Raw genomic sequence first — 14,789 nt, 5'->3', positions numbered from 1 at the left:
AACTCCCATGAATAGTTTTTCATAGAGTTGTTTCTGCTGCTACTACTGACAGCCAAACAGTCTGATTTGTAAAAGAGAGAAAGAAAGAAGGAAATAAATAAATAAATAAATAAATAAATAAATAAATAAATAAATAAATATTTTTTTAAAATGTAGAGAAGAAGGGAAAGATGGTTCAACTAATAACATTTTATTTGAAATGGATGTTGAAGTCTGTGATCCTTCTTTAACGGATAGCTGGATTATAAGTATTGTAGTCACCTTATTAGTTTTAATAGATGATAAAGTGGTTGTTTATAAAAGTAGGCTGATAATCCTCGTTATTTACATTTCAGGATATAACAGAAACTCAGCATGCTTCATAGATAGTGGTAGGTTATAGCCAGTTAGTACTGGTTTGTGAGAGCTCATTGTGAGCGGGATGTCACTCACTTTGGTAGCTTGATATGGCCATGGTAGAGATATTCACACCACAGAAATGATCAAGTACTATAGACCAGGACTTTTCCCCCCAGAAAGTTGGTTGTTGAAGGTTTACCAGCACATCAATATTCATAGAAAGATATTCATACACTTTCCCATTCTTACATTCAGCATTAATCTGGTGTCAGAATTAGAAAGTCAATGGAGAATCAAAATATTTACTATAAGAGGCAATTGGAGTTTAAATGTATTGGATTTTCTGGGAGGGGCAGTAAATAATGTCCATTTCTTTCTCTCCTGAGTTTGGAACCGACAGAAAGATAAAGATAAGATAAAAATCAGTATCTCAATCTCAACAGCATAGCTCTGTGCCCAAGTGGGGCTTCCTCATTCCTTGCCCTGCAACTGAATTCACCCATTCTGTTAGTGGCAGGGCCAGATCATCACAGACTATGGGGCCCCCCTCCACTTCCTGAATGTTTGAGCTGAAAATGTGTTTGTCCCAAGGTCAGGGGATTCAGAGGCACACAGAGACTGAGAGGAAGAGATAGACAGATTCTGGGCCTGCACACTCAGGTCCTGCTTCCCAGGTGTTCCAGTCACACTCATTGGGTGAGTCACTTCTCTTCCTTTGGGCGGGGACAAAGAGAGGAATGGAAGAGAGGGAAGAAGCTGGTACTGTATAATCCAAAGTTGTGGAAGAGAATGTTTGCCCTATATTATATTTTAATCCCCTTTCTTATCACTTAGTAAGATCAGATGTTGATCATACATCAGACATTTTGCTCTGTAATGCTGTAATGCTGTTGAATTGAACAATTGAGGTGAAAGGGTGATAAAGTTTTCAAATCTTTTTGTGGGAAGTGGTGGTTATGGTGGTGTATTTTACCCACAGAGGCACATAAAATATATGCTAGGCAGTTTTGATTTCTCTTTCTCCTTTTAAAAAAACTGTGAACAAAAGAGTTCCTGGCTGGTTCAGTTGGTGGAGGATATGACTCTTGATCTTGTGGTTATGAGTTCCGACCCCACATTGGGTGTAATTAATTAAAAACAATTTTTTTAAAGATTTTATTTATTTATTCATGCAGAGACACAGGCAGAGGGAAAAGCAGGCTCCATGCAGAGACCCCTATGTGGACATCAACCCTGGGGCTCCAGGATCACGCCCTGAGCCAAAGGCAGACTCTCAACCCCTGAGCCACCCAGCTATCCCTTAAAAATAAAATCTTAAAAAAAAAAGTTGTTAACAAAGATTCTCACTTATGTCTACCAATACTAAAATATCAGATCCCTTTGAGCATTTTCATCAAGCAACCAGTTAATTCATTGAAAAAGAGATAATCAGGCGAAGCATTTATTTAAATGACTTATTGTTTAGCTGAATTGCCTAGCTGCTTAAAAGAATTGACATCAGTTCTTTTGGGGTTGTTAATCCAGTGGCCCTGTGGATACAGACAGCCTCTTTTTCTCTGTCAAATCACAACATAGTAAAGTTTTGTCTACATTTCCAGTTTTGTGTGGAAATGTTTAAAAGAATGCACAATCCAATTTTTTTTTTTTTTAATTTTAAGTATGATACATTATCCTTTGTGCTGAGCATTGTATTTTCTTTTGGGGGGAAGATAATTTCAGACTTTTGTGTGGCTCTTGTCTTTTCCTTATGGTCCAATGAGGTCAAATTACCCAACGAGGATCTTGATGTTAGACTTGTCTAATAAACATGTCCTTCGAAGGATGGCTGTTAGTCTAAGGAGCATATACTGTTTAGAAGGCTGATTTGGGGAATCTCTAGATTATGTTAAAATCCAACCTAGGTTGATGATGACTTGACTGCGGACATCTGCAGACTATTTTCTCATCCACGGGAAATGAGGTGGTCCTGTCTCAGTGCCACAGGGCCTCAGAGCTGGTACTAAGTGGCACCATTGTTGACAGGCCCAGCAAGAGGCCAGGGACAGGGTAGTCATCACTGGGCTCCATCTCTATGCCCGGGTGAGGAAACACTGGTGCACCATTGTAAGGAGGCTTGTTGTCCTGCGCATGTGGCCCCCAAGTGAACAGTACCAGGGCACCTCAGCTCTGGTGTGAACTGCCTGCCCTGTTCACAAACTCACGCCCACACAGCACTTAAGAGAATCAATGCGTTTTGTCTTTCATTTGTTTGATGGGCTTCATTTTAGGGAATGTCTCAGTTTCCCAAGTATCCACTGAAAAATCAATATCCACATATTGATTATAATTTTGGCAGAGATTACTATTAGTAATGTTATTTTCTACAATAGTCCTATTACCTTTCTAGGATATTTATTGGAAATAATAGACTCTGGTTTGCATATAACTTGCATTAAATTTATATGTCATCCATTTATAGTCAAAAATCATAGATGCCTCTTTACATCCTAATGCTCCTTCCCATCCAGAGACCTTGAGTACCATTTTTCTTAAACCTAATCCTCTTCAGACTCTGTCTTCTTCACTTTGAAGGAAAACAAAATCATTTGTAGGAAGGGCTCTGACTCTATGTATGAAACAATGACATTTCACAGATGATAAGAGATGAATAGACTTAATTAAACCCCACATTTTGGTGAGGCTGTGCTTAAAATTCCAGCTGATATTGTTGTCATCTTTTATTACGTGCTTATTAAATAAGACATTGTCATTGTATGAAGAAATTCCTAAATGGTTATTATTGAAGATAGAATTTAAGTTATTTAAATGCTTGTAATTTTGAGGACCTATGGGCATCATTTTGAATTCTCCTTTGTCCCTTATTCAACAAATATTTTATCGACACCTGCCATATGCCCAGGATCACACAAAGTATCAGGAATATAAGAGGGTACTTGTGGCCCAAGAGACTTGGCTTTGTCTCCTCCCTTATAGTAGCTCACAGTCTAGATATGAAGATAAACAAGTAAAGGAGTTATATTAAATTGTAAGGTTAATAACAGGAACAGAGTAGCCATTTTAGTTGGTTGAAATTGAGGCTTGGCTATATTTAAAGTATGAAATAAACATTTCTTTCCTTAAGAATCTACTCTATCCACACGAATGAGTGGAGAACAACTTGGAGATGTGTTTTAAATTGATGGTAAGTATATTCAAACATAGTTGGTACAGGTGCGTATTTGTGAGCTGCATTTGAAGTGTGTGAGATGACATGATCATATTGCAGGAATGTTGACTTTGGTATGATGACCCAAATTTAGCAACAGGACTGACTGAGGAATGGAGGGAAATTTTTATTTCATATATGGTGTGGCAATGGGCTTTGTACTCATTCAACCTTTTCCAGCATTCCTAAATCTCTGTGTTTGAATTAAAATTCCTCTTGTTTTGAAGTTCAAGCAACTCTCCACAGTGGTACCCTCCAAATAATCTACAACAGGGAATTAAGTGCATCTCCTTCACTTTGTGAGAGACGGCAGAGATATTGGAGCGTGGTGAAGATGTCTAGTGTCAGTAGTCAAGGCAATGAGCAGTAATCTGAAGCTCAGTAGGAACCATGCAGAGCATAGCATGACTGAGGCCAGTGGCACTGAATATGGCTTGGATTGCCAGGGCTAGCAGAGGCATCCGCAGACCGTAACATACCTTCTCCGGGTATCTCTCTATCTAGTTTCACCTTTAGACACTGTCAAAGGTCTCTCACGAATATGCATGAAATGGTGTCATAGAGACCAATGCAAATGGCGGCCCAGATTGATTCTTTTTTTTTTTTTTAATTTATTCTTTTCCAGATTGATTCTTAAGTGTATTGCAAGACCCTCCTTGGCAACCTCCCAGAGGACCTCATGACATAGTTCCTTTACAAACTGGTGGGGGCTTAGCACAACCAAGATTCAGTATGAATAATAATGGATCCTCTATTCCCCAACTGGAAAGAACTCTTAATTTAAACCTAAATCAAATTCTTGTTTTAGTTACCTTTCCTTCCCAGGTTCATTCCAATTCTGCCCAGATGCCCATTACACTGGACCCACTAGTTGCTTAGTTATCTCAATTCTCTTTCAAACTGGAATCCTAAACAGATAAAGCCAGGACTCATTGTCTTGAAGTACACATATCATTGTCTGTAGAAAGCAGGGGAGGGATAATGTCGGTGGCATTGTTAAAAAGGCCCATCCTCAGCCCCCTCTGGTACAAAGACACATTTTCTTTTTGGTGGGTGAAATAAGGCACTTCTCCCTTGTAGGTTGCCTAACTTGTACAACATCTGACATTGTCAACCATGAAAGCAATTCCCCAGTCCAGGAACAGTACTTTGGAATTCATTCCCGTGATAAACAGAAGACATAAATCACTTAACAGGGTGCAAAAGAGGAAAGGACTAAGATTTCATGTTTTAAGATGTTTTCTGCACAATTATATATGTATCTTCATTTTCAGGGTGATAAAAGGGCACCAATGAGAAAGAAAATACCAATATGCACACATAAGAACCCAACTTGTGTTTGGCAAATATAAAGAAAATTTGGACTGCAAAATAGTAATTCAGTTGTATTCCCTAATCACTCCGTATTTGAAAAGTAGGTAAAATTATTTTCAAATTGTCAGAGGAACTTAAAGGAACATACCACTGTGTATTTAGATGTATATGTGATTTTAAAATAAAAAAGATCTGAGGCCAAGCTTTCCTTTAATGTGTTTTACCAACCATTGGCACATATGAAGTAATAGATACTAGGAAAGTTTAGAAATCCTCTGCCTCGTTAGGGTAACTGCTCTTTCTCCTACAATCAGACATTTATAGAGGCCTCTTTCAGTTTAAGAGCTATAATATATAAAATGAAGCAAGCTTTTGCAATTTGGTGTAAGTGCCTCTATCCTCCAATGGATTCCATCCCTTCAGTAGTTTTAAGAAGAAGACCTCTTGGGATGCCTGGGTGGCTCAGTCAGTTAAGCGTCTGCTTTCACCTTAGGTCAAGACTGGGATCAAGCCCCACATCGAACCCCACATCGGGGTCCCTGCCCAGCAGGAGCCTGCTTCTCCCTCTCCCTCTGATGCTTCCCCTGCTTGCTCTCTGTCAAATGAATAGATAAAACCTGAAAAAAAAAAAAAAAAAACCCAGGCCTCAAAGTTTTTGATCCACCTTCCATTAAGAGGTAACATCTATGTTCCATTTCCTGAATCTGAGATTTGTGACTCCTCAATTAATAGATGTAAATGTGTGTAAATGGTGCTGTGACAGGAGCAGGAGACTGTGTAGCTCCTGCTTTGCCTCTGGGAGACCTGAGCTGCTAGGTAGGAAGTCTCACTACCTGTGCCCACTGCCCTGGAACGGTAACATGTAGGTGCTCTGGTGGACAGTCTCCGCTGAGTCCAGCCTTCCAGACATCCCTGCCGAGGCACCAGTCATGCAAATGAGCCATCTTGGATCCCCAAACCTTCAGTCTTCCGGCTGACTACCGAGTGGTCAACACCATGACAAACAGACAAATCACCCAAGATCACTTAAAAATGTTGCCTTTCCACCACATCTCAGTTGTTATTGCTCATATCATTTAAAAATCCCATTTCAATTAAAAGCTGTCAAGTAGGAACTATGTAAGTGGAGACATTTCTCCTTCAATTCTGTTCAAACCCATAAAATCGTGATATAACAAAGTATTGTTTTGAGCCACCATGTTCTAGGGGGCCCCAGCGATAGATAAGTGGAACAATCTCCCTTGGGAGATTGGGCAAGCCTCTTCTGCCCAGAAATTATATGTCCTTATTTTGAAATTGCATTTTTTTAAAGATTTTATTTATTTATTCATGAGAGACAGAGAGAGAGGCAGAGACCTAGGCAGAGGGACAAGCAGGCTGCTCACAGGGAGCCCGGTACAGGACTCCATCCCAGGCCCCGGGATCACACCCTGAGCTGAAGGCAGACGCTCAACCCCTGAGCCACCCAGGGGTCCCCTGAAATTGCATTTTGTATCATGACTGAATGGATGGAGTTAACTGATGTCAAAACAGCCTTGCCAGGACTCTCAGTTACTTTACACTTTCAATTAATTGGCTTTTATTGGCTGGTTTGGGGACCTCATCACCATTAGGAATCACATGTGGCTTCTGAGTACCCAACACCTAAGTAATCAATGAGTTTCTGGGTTTAACTATTGGCTGATTGGGAACTGTTTCCACTGAAAGCAGCTGTCACTCCGGGAAGAAAGGCAGCTGCACAGGTTGATGCTGTCTGCAAATTGAGTGGATAGAGCTGCAGCAGGGCTCCAGGGCAAGCTCCGGCACCTCTCTGCGGCATTCACCTCCACGCTCTGCTACACGGTGGCTGGAGGCCTCTGGTGCTCAGTAACATTTTGGGCAGCCTGTGTGGCTTAGCGGTTTAGTGCCGCCTTCAGCCCAGGGCCTGATCCTGGAGACCGGGATGGAGTCTCACGTCAGGCTCCCTGCATGGAGCCTGCTTCTCCCTCTGCCTGTGTCTCTGCCTCTCTCTGTGTGTCTCTCATAAATAAATAAATAATATATATATTTAAAAAAAAAAGACATTTTGTTTGTATCTCTTCCACGGTGCCTGCCACGCTCTGCCTTGATTTTCACTTATTCCTACATACTTATTTTCCTCTCCTCTGCTAAATTGTCAGCTCCCAAGAGGGGGGTGCGATGCTGCATTAATTCTCTATCATTGGACAGTGCATGCTGCCTTATGAGACAGATAAACATCTGTTGACTAAATGGATGTTTCTCCACTAAAGTGACTGCAGTGGCCAATGGAGAAGGTTCTAGCTTTATTTATTTATTTATTTATTTATTTAATTTTTTTTTTTTTTTTTTTTTTTGGTTCTAGCTTTAAATTGCGAACGTGTGTAAATTCTCCTCTCCTTTTTCTTCATGATTTAGCATCACAGAATATCAGAGCTGGCTGGGAATTTAGAGAGACAGCTGGAGGAACTGAGAACAGGGCCTGCTGAGTGAGTGTAAGAGCTGGGACTGGAGCCCAGGTCCTCTGACTCCGCGCCAGAGCTGCTTCCACCAGACTAAGCAGCCTCTTCATCTCATTGATTTACCTGGTAACTCCAGCCTGGCAGTGGTGACAATATGCCATCAATTAGGTGCTCAACAGAGTCTCTGGCCAGTTCTACATCTTTGATCGTTGTCCAAAGTCTTGTAGCTTTGCTTTTCCAGCTCATCTCAATTATTGGGGTTACATTTGAACAGCTCATTTTCAAGCAGGAACTTGATGCAGGAGGGTCTCCTTCAAATGAGTTGTTTTCTTAATGCTCAGACCCATATTGTATGCATTCATTGATCCAGTGGGTATTCCTTGCATATTTATCATCAATCAGTATTGCAACAGATGGTTCTGTGAGGGTTTTTCTATTTATCATGTTATCATTCATTTTTAAAATGTACTCAACAGTATCATTTGCTTTCATTTCTTTCCCAAAATATTTACTGTTGTGTTAGATGTGCTTTTCATTCATTCATTCATTCATTCATTCATTCATTCAGCAAATACTTGTGTAGGCCTCTGTATGCACCATCCTTGGAAATGGGGACAGAGTGCTGAATGAGACAGATGTGGCCCTTATCTTCACAGAGATTACAGTGAAGCTTTGTCCTGGCTATCTTAGCTCTGTCCTTCTTTAACTCATCCTGAAATTCCCTGGGGGAGGGGGAAAGGAAGTACATTTTCCATCCCATCACATTCTTTCTTGCATTTCAGGACTCAGCCCTGACTTCTGCTCAAAGCCAGTCTTTTCTCTCCTCCCCACCCCCCTCCTTCGCCCCTAGGGCTCTGCTGCTTGTTGCAGTGCTTATTCATATCTCTATGTTTCCATGCAAGGCTATTCCCAAACTCTGGAATGTCCTCACCACTCTCCTCTGTCAGAAAGACACCTATTTATCCTTCAAAGTCTAGACCACATGTTCGCTTCTCACAAAACTTTCTAGCCCTCAGCCACTGGCAACCTCTTTTCAAGTGTGCAGGCACCTAGATTCTTATGTAAAGGCACAAAACCCATCTGGAATACATATGAATGCAACTGAAATTAAAATACCAAAATCAGAATACTAATATAAAAAAGAACAACTCAGAAGAGATTTTTATTTTTTTAAATAATATATGTACATGTTAAAAATTCAGTTGTGTAAAGTCCCAACTTACTCCTTTCCACAGAGGAAACTATGGTTATAAGTCTGTTGTACTGTTTTCCAAGTGCATATTCTATGCATATATGAATAAGAATCCTAAAAATTTTGTGAGGGGACTGGACAATTATTTTAAGCTCATTTGGAAAAATAAAAATCAATGAAGACCCAAGAAAACTATATCTAAGGGTAGTGAAAAATGATGTAGGAGAAGAAAAAAGTTTCCTTGACCCTCTTAGGGTCCCTGGCTGGGCCTGAAAATTAAATTGGCAAAGACAGATTTACAGGAGAAGAGCAAGCAAATTTATTTAATGTTCATTTCATGTGACACAAGAACCTTCATAAGAAAATGAAGACCGAAAAAAAAAAAAGAAAAGAAAAGAAAAGAAAGAAAAGAAAAGAAAAGAAAGAAAAGAAAAGAAAAGAAAAGAAAAGAAAAGAAAAGAAAAGAAAAGAAAAGAAAAGAAAAGAAAAGAAAAGAAAAGAAAAGAAAAGAAAAGAAAATGAAGACTGGAAGAAACAGACCTGAGTATTTTTATGCTAGTAGATTTGCTGAAGATTGGACAGGTGTGAAGAAATATGCTAGGTCGAAGAGTATGAGATAAGTGTGATAAACTGGGGGAAACAGCAACACCGGTTTGTCAGGATTCTTTTCAGGATCCTTTGTCTTCAGAGATAAGGATGCTTCTTTCCGTCGGGTGTAGGGAGAGCACCTCTCACTTGAGAGTTTTATGACCTATTTCATGGGAAAAGGACACAGGAAACACCAAAGTGACCTTGTTTCTGCTGTTTTCTCAAACCTCTTCAATTCAAAATATTTAATATGCCAAGGTGCCAATTTGGGGGGTAATGTGTCCTGAACCCCATCCGTGCCAATGACCAATTACAATAATCACAGCAATACTCACCATTTATGCAGGCATCAGGCACTGTTCTGAACACTCATTAATCGTCACAACAACTCCATGAGTTAGATACTATTATTATCCCCCTTTTACGGAGAGAGATATTGAAGTAACTTGCCAAAGATCACGAAGTTGTTAGAATCTGATCTAAATCTAGGCCTTTCATTTCAGGAGCCCACATCCTTAACCACGATGCCATCCTGTTCAAGATTATGAAGCTGGTCATAAAAAGTACAGCAATAAAAAGAACAATATTGACATAGGAATAGATAAATGGATCACTGGAATAGAACAGAGTCCAGAAATAGGTTCATGGTAAAAACGATGTTCCAATTTAGTGGGAAAGGGTGGGATATTTAATAAATGGTGCCAGCATAGTGTGCTATTCCTTTAGATATATCTTTAATATTTATTAAGATTTAAAGTCCACATAGTCTTTGACTTAGCAAATACATACTCAGAAATCCATCCCTTACAAATATAAACCACAAAAATTAGGACACACAAAAGGGTGGTGTTCATAAAAGCGTTGTTTGTATTGCAAGGGGGGAAAAAAGGATGAAGTGAAAAGCTGAATGCTGAACAAACAGGGAAATGACTGAATACATTCCACACTATACAAAAGTATGCAGGTATCTAACACGTCAGATATATATTCATTGACCAGGAGACATATCCTTGGGTAGATTGTTAGATAATTTTTTTTTAAGTTGAACAATATGGGGCGCCTGACTGGCTCAGTCAGTAGAGCATATGACTCAGTGTTGGAGTTGTGAGTTCAAGCCCCACAGTGGGCATGAAGCCTCCTTAAAAAAATGTAAAGTTGAATAATAACGTGTGTGCATGATTCCACATTTGCCAAAAGTAAGCATGTGGCTTGTGTTTGGTGGAGAAACTGTGGAAGGAATCATTCAAGCTGTTAACTCTATTACCTCAGGAAGTGAGAATGGAGGAATGGGAATAGGAAAGGTAATGAATGCTTTGAACTTTTTATTTAAATACTTTTGATTGTTTAATTTGTTATAAGAACATACTTCTTCTGTAAGCTAAAACAATCTGTTATTTGAGCACCCCAACCCTGGTGTATCTTTCATCTTTTTTTCATTACGCCTTGGAATGCTGCTAATATGGTCATTATTTCCTCTTCCCCACTGAAGACAAATACTGTGATTGCTGTAGCCCCAGCTCAAGAGTTACACCATCATGGAGCTTTTTTCACTGGTTTCCCAGGTAGACTTTCTTTGCATTCCTATACTTGTTACTGTTACTTTAGCATTTAGCAGAGTTAACTGTATTATTTATTTCCTTGTCCGCCTGCCCTTTGCTAGAAAGTAAACCTTTTAAGAGTAGAGGCTGTTTACTTACTTAGTATCCTCTGTGCCTGGCACAGAGTCAGGGCTTAATAAGTGTTTGTTTAGTGAAGAGGCTAAACCTTTGAAGGAAAGATCTTGTCTGGTGTAGTTCAGGAGCCTATTTATGGTGCTGTTTAAAAATATCATTGTTCCAGTCAGCAACCTCTAAAAAATTTGATGATTAAGGAAATTATAAACCCTCTTCTGCTGAACCTTAGTGGAAAAAAATCCCTAGGATGTTTATATTTAAATTAGCCTTGAGAGGTTAAGCCCACATATCAAGTATTTACATTTGTAATAAAAATAGATTTTCCCCCTAGTTCTGCTTTCACTCCTCTGTCTACCAAATGCATGGAAACATCATGGAGAGAACTAAAAGGTAGTGATAAGAAGGGTGGTATGTTATACTCACCTTTCAAGGTTTGCTTCTGGCTTCCCCAATTAAAAATATTATTTTAAAAATTGCCATGAAAGTAATACCTCATCATCATTAAAAAGAATACATCCGGGGCACCTGGGTGGCTCAGTGGTTGAGTTCAGGTCGTGATCCTGAGTCAAAGGATCGAGTCCCACATTGGGCTCCCTGCGAGGAATCTGCTTCTTCCTCTGCCTACGTCTCTGCCTTTCTCTCTGTGTCTCTCATGAAAAAATAAATAAAATCTTAAAAAAAAAAAAAAAAAAAGGAAAAAGGAAAAAGATTACACACAAAAGTGCCAGGGTAGCTCAGTTGGTTAAGCATCTGACTCTTGATCTCAGCTCAGGTCTTAATGTCTGGGTCATGAATTCAGGCTCTGCATTGGGCTCCCTGCTCAGCATGGAGCCTACTTAAATATATTTATATATATAAATATTTATGTGTATAATATATATAAATACTTTAATATTATGCATAGAATATATGTTATATTAAATAGAATACAAACATTTATGGGGCACCTGGGTGGCTCAGTAGTTGAGCATCTGCCTTTGGCTCAGGTCCTGATCCTGGGGTCCTGGAATCCAATTCTGCATCAGGCTCCCCAGAGAGAACCTGTGTCTCCCTCTGCCCATGTCTCTGCCTCTCTCTGTGTGTCTCTCATGAATAAATAAATTAATTAAATATTTTTTTTAAAAAAAGAATACACACATATATAAAGAAGAAAGTGAAACAACTGGATTTTTTTTTTTTAATTTATTTATGATAGTCACACACACACACACACACACACACACACACACAGAGGCAGAGACACAGGCAGAGGGAGAAGCAGGCTCCATGCACTGGGAGCCCGACGTGGGATTCGATCCCGGGGCTCCAGGATCGCGCCCTGGGCCAAAGGCAGGCACCAAACCGCTGTGCCACCCAGGGATCCCCTGGATTTTTATTATGTGGCAATTAATATAGAAAACATTTTAACAATATGTATCATTTCATGCTGTATGTGTGTGCATGCATGTGTGCACCCATACCCACAAATATTTTTACAAAAAACGATTGTATTTTTAAAAGATTTTTTATTTTTATTTTTCTAAGTAATTTCTACACCCAGTGTGGGGCTCTGAACTCACAACCCCAAGATCAAGAGTCACATGCTCTACTGATTGAGCCAGCCAGGTGCCCCAAAAAAGGATTGTATTAATCATACTACTTTGCAACCTGATTTTTTCACTTAAAATAAATCTGGTCATTTTCCATATTAATAAATATAGATCTGAGTTATATTTTTTAGTATGATTTCTTATCTGGATATACCATAAATTATTGAACTGATTTCCTATTAATGGATATTTTAAGTTGCGTCTAATTTTTCACTGATACAAAAACATGTCTTGGGATTGCTATCTTGAATTTTGCACATACCTGATTATTTTCCTAGAATAAATTACTAATCATGCAATTGCTAGGCCAAAAGTCACATGTATTTTAAAGTTTTGGAAACAATGACAATTTTTCTCCAGAAAATTCTCCAATTTCTACTACACTCAACATTATAGAGAAGTGAGACAAGTGCCTATTTTGCTGCATTTTCCTGCAGCTTTGAGTTTTGTCATTCTTGTTAATTTGTATCTCTTTGATTACTAGAGAGGTCAAATATTTTCTCACTGCTTTTCTTTGAACTTCCATTATGGCATTTTGTATGTGTGTTTAAAAAGTTTTTCGTTTTTATGTATTATTATGTTCAATCTATCATCTTTTTCAAGGTACTGGCTTTTGAGATCATGTGTAGAAAGGTGTCTTTAGTGACTACGATGCATTATGCACTTATGTTTTCTATTATACCTTTATTATTTGGCTTTTTAATATTTAAATCTTTGATCCACCTGCTAATTATTTTGGGGGAAGGTATAAAATAGAGTTCTAACTTAATTTCATTTTAGTTGGTTATCATACTCCCTTTAAAAAAAATAATTACTGGGGATCCCTGGATGGCTCAGCGGTTTGGTGCCTGCCTTTGGCCCAGGGCATGATCCTGGAGTCCTGGGATCGACTCCCACATCGGGGTACCTGCATGGAGCCTGCTTCTCCCTCTGCCTGTGTCTGCCTCTCTCTCTGTGTATCTCTCATAAATAAATAAATAAAATCTTTAAAATAAATAAATAAATAATTACCCTTCCCCTGTTCGATTAAAACCATTACAGCAAATACTTAAACAGTGATTTGTGTGCCACACACTGTTCTTCATGCTTTATGTTTACGAACTCATTTAAACCTTGCCACCACATGATGAAATAGGTACTATTATTACCCTCAGTTTATTAACAAGAAAACTGAGGATAGAGAATCTAAGTAACATGCCCAAGATCACATGGCAAATCACTGCTAAAGCCAGATTGGAATCCAGGGAGCTCAGGTCCAGAATCCACTCACCCAAACCTTATGCTGCCTCAGGAAAACACCTCAAGATCCAGTTCTAATGCTGCTTCCCCCTATACCTTCTCTGCTCACCCTAGTGAGACATGCTTTCCCTCCTTTTACTTGAAATCTTCCTACTCACTGCACTAAAATTCCTGCTTGGCAGTAAAACTGCATGTGCACATGGCTCCTCTTCCATAACAAATGTCAATTTCCTTGGTGGCAGGGACAGGCATTAACTATCTTTGCTCCAAATGCAGTGCTCTGCTCATAGAAGCATAAATTATTCCTTTCTACAGAAAGTCATTAGTCTATTCCTACAACCTCCCTCCGAAGACATTTACTAGACATTTTCTATTTAAATATAGTTATATGTGTATATTTTTGTTTCATGTAAATAGGAATATTCTAAGTATCTCTTCTGTACCTTTTCTTCAATTCATATATCTTTAATCTAGTTCCATATGAATACATAAAACTCTGGCTCATTATTTTTAATGATATTATAGCATCCCATTATAAGGAAAGGTCATAATTTATTTAACCAATCCCCTATGTGTGGGCATTTAGATAACTTCTAATCTTTTGCTTTTACAGCGATAAAATGACCATTCTTGTACATTTGTCTTTAAGGACACATGGGAGGTTTTACATATATATGAAAATTATAGCAGTAGAACAGCTAATTCAAAGTATATGTGCATCATAATTTTTGATAGATAATGCCAAACTGAACCATAGATTTTTTTTAAAGTTAGGTAATATTTTAGGAATTATATAGTTGGCTTTCAATAGTTTTGAATACTGAAAGACTTGAAAAAAGAGCAGTTTAAACCTGTGGACAAAAGCAAATATTATGTATGGAAAAAAGCCTTAAAAATTGATTTGATATTTACTGCAAAATAAGATAAGCCTGGATTTAAATTGATAAAATATAAAGAGGCAGCCAAAATCAAAGGCAACCGATAACCCTGCCATCATATACCAGTTAAGAAGCAGCATTAGAATGGTTTAAATTAGGGCATTAGAAATGAGGCTTCCTTTGTTGAAATCCATGGTGTGCCTCTTCTCAGTTGTGTGACCTAGGGCAAATTTGCTTAACTTCTCTGGGCCTCAGCTTCTTCATCTTTAAATGTGGGGGAGGAATAGATATAGAAGCATGTTTATCCATAGTG

At 38.7% G+C, this 14,789-nt stretch overlaps 1 long non-coding RNA gene across 2 annotated transcripts in view; it reads left to right on the top strand.

The window, feature by feature from the left end:
• Positions 1 to 10,276: 10,276 nt before the first annotated feature.
• LOC144297589 (uncharacterized) overlaps positions 10,277 to 14,789 on the top strand; it is a 24,032-nt gene continuing 19,519 nt past the window's right edge. The window contains exon 1 of one of the 2 annotated variants that reach the window (XR_013364554.1): positions 10,277 to 10,398. This is a non-coding gene — a long non-coding RNA (uncharacterized LOC144297589). Of the gene's footprint in view, positions 10,399 to 10,581; positions 10,660 to 14,789 lie in introns of those variants that run through there. The other variant, XR_013364555.1, reaches the window with a different exon arrangement.

The sequence above is a fragment of the Canis aureus genome, chromosome 25, assembly GCF_053574225.1.
Source record: "Canis aureus isolate CA01 chromosome 25, VMU_Caureus_v.1.0, whole genome shotgun sequence".
In the NCBI taxonomy this organism is placed as follows: Eukaryota; Metazoa; Chordata; class Mammalia; order Carnivora; family Canidae; genus Canis; species Canis aureus.
This window is presented reverse-complemented; position numbering and strand designations above follow the sequence as displayed.